Here is a 2,810-nt window from a genome sequence, read left to right on the forward strand (position 1 = left end):
ATGAGGTACAAGTTTTTCCTTTGTTTTGCTGTGTTAAAGCTGATGTTATGAATGTATTAAGTTTGTAACTCGGTTTTTTGGATCTCATGTTACTGTTTCATTTATTTCATGTGGATGTTTTAAGTTATTGATGTCAGTTTCTGTTTTATTCTCAGTTCTGACGGCATTGTGAAGGCGGTTAAAGCAAGCAACGTGTTCAATAAATGCCTGTTTGAAACCAAAGAACTCCTGACGCTTGATTTTGAACTCGAGGGGAGTAACAGTCCACAAAACCTTCGGTAAATCTGAAAGCCCAGATCCTGCTGAGCACTCGACAACGAAGTTTGTGGCTGAAATTCCCTTAGATTATTAGATGTCGGTTGTGTTTTCTCAGCCTCTGTAACGCTGACTGCCGCCATGTTGCTTTCGTTGTTGACAAAAACCTCTTTGGTGTAAACCTCTTTGGTGTACTACGCTCACGTGACGCACCGTGCAACCACTTCTGGGAAAACGCTATTCCGCTCAAAGAGAAGTAGTCCGTGATAAAACTGAACTACTTTACAGTCTTGTGGAGATTGTACGACCATAACCTGAAAACGCCTTCAACTTGTGCCTGTGGACTGCGCTACTTCCAACTGTGAAATCCTTGTGCACATGTGCTCCAGTGTACTGAAACAACGGCGGAAAAGTTGGTCGAAGAAGTGCTGTTTCAGGCATACAGAGGTGGGTGTCGAAGCAACTACTACAGAAATTTTTTTATTTTTGCAATGTTTGGTCTTTTTACCGTCATTCATTAATTTAGCATTTGCTTATTTTAATTAAGGGCCTGCTCTCTCTGTAGGAATTGAGGTTAAAAGCTTCTGCTTCGGCTATTTTCCAAACATTTTACTGTTTAACTTCGAAGACGAGATATATTCAGATGCCAATACTTGACCATAATACACATAATTCACCATAATTCATAATACAATAGGCAGCCACATTTGCAGTTTTTCTTCATTTGTTCTATTGCTTTGTTTGCAGAAGCAATTCGGAAGAATTTTAAGGAGGCTACAGACGACCAAGTCCGCTTGGCCATGGGACTCCATTTCAAACAGGCCCCAGCTCGGACTGGTGGAGGGGGGGTACAGGAGACCCAGGACACCAGTGGTGTAGTTTTATTTTAAAGGTTTGGTTTGCAGCAATAAAACAAACAAACAAAAAATATATATATATAAAAAAATGTTGTTGTTGTTATTGTTCTGGTTTTAATTTTGTATTTACAAGTTGCTCTATTTTTTTACTGCAATGACCCACCTCCAGAAGGGTTAATAAATACAATCCATTAATTTGCAGTCATTATTTAATTATTTCCTTATGTTTATAAGTGTTTTGTATTTTACTTTGAAAAACCTGAAGTTTATTTTGAAGACCGGAAGTAGTAGGCCGCGCTAGTGAAGCAGTTTAACCTCACTAATGCACAGATGGAGCACGCCACTTCACTTCCGCGTGAGAGAGAAAAACGGGAAAAAAGGTATGAAAACTGTACAATGTCGCAGTCAAACTGAGAAATGAAGTAGTTGTTGATACCATGCTCCGAAAACTCCGTTTCAGAGAGAGGAAAAACCGTCGTTGAAGCACTTTCCGGCCGCGTTTCTCCTGAAAAAACCATTGGTAAGCTTGCCGCTGCGTGTTGCAATGTGTGTGTATGTGGAGATGTGAGGTGACCATGCTGTTTCAATTAAGGGTATTTTGTACATCTTAAGTTGTTTTTGATTCATGTTTTGCACTTAAAAACATTTAAATTAATGGATTGATGGTGAAATTTGACTGGAATGAGCACATTATGACAGTTTCACTGTGTGAAATGCCTCATCTTTTGCACATCATGTGATGCGAAGTTAAAATGTGTTCAGGAGTACAAGAAGTCATTTTAAGTTCATTTAAGTTGCTCATAAGCAGCAAAGCTGTAATTTAAGTTAGTTAGGTTATGAGAACGGATGTATTTCAGTGAAAATCTCTTCTCTGATGTTAAAAAAAACTAGAAAATGAGAGAAACACATGAGGAAGCACATGCTATGCCTTCATGTAGAAGTAAGAATTCCTTGGTTGAATGCAATCTTTAAAACATTATTCCTTTGAATTTGAATTGATTAAAATACATTTTGACATGATAAACTCTTAATTGTTAAGATTAATTATGGTTTTCAGCATGTAACCCATAGTATTTTGATTCCTGTTTCATAAAGATTATCAGTGTTGTACAACCACCTTGAATTGAACATTGAGGTGATCATTTGAAGAGGTTCTGTGCATTGAATTGGATTGTAAACCTGTTTTCTAAATACAGGTCAGGTTCTATTGTGATGCTTGGAAAGAGTGAAGCTTCAGCTTTCATGTCTGACGAAGCTGATGAGCGATCCAACTGATGACGAGCACCCAGTCCACCTTCGGTGCTTCAAGCAGAACTTTTAATTCCGCCACACCACTTACGAGGGGGTACCCAAAAAAAAACGGAATTTGGTCAGAAAACAATAATAATAATGAGTTCCGACTTCTGGCCGTCACATGTGCTGCAGGTAAGCCTCATGCACATCTGTGAGAAATTTGAGCTCCGAGAGTTACACTGAAGCCTGTCGGGAGCTATTTATAGCAACAGAGTGCAGAGGCAGTCTGCGATTTTTTCCAAAATGGCGACATTGACTGGGAAGCCAGAGCAGCGCGTAAACATTAAATTCTGCTTTTTGCTGGGAAAAAACAGCAGCAGAAACACTCACCTTGTTGCAGCAAGCCTACAAGGATGATGCTCTGGGGAAGAATCAGGTCCATGAGTGGTTCGGGTGGTTTAAAAA

At 39.3% G+C, this 2,810-nt stretch overlaps 1 long non-coding RNA gene across 1 annotated transcript; it reads left to right on the forward strand.

Moving 5' to 3' along the window:
• Positions 1-1,416: 1,416 nt before the first annotated feature.
• On the forward strand, positions 1,417-2,447 carry LOC115388833 (uncharacterized). Its single transcript, XR_003931521.1, has 3 exons — positions 1,417-1,492; positions 1,573-1,632; positions 2,309-2,447. It is a non-coding gene; the product is annotated as an uncharacterized LOC115388833 (long non-coding RNA).
• The last annotated feature ends 363 nt before the right edge of the window (positions 2,448-2,810 follow it).

Source organism: Salarias fasciatus, chromosome 5 (assembly GCF_902148845.1).
Source record: "Salarias fasciatus chromosome 5, fSalaFa1.1, whole genome shotgun sequence".
NCBI lineage: Eukaryota > Metazoa > Chordata > Actinopteri > Blenniiformes > Blenniidae > Salarias > Salarias fasciatus.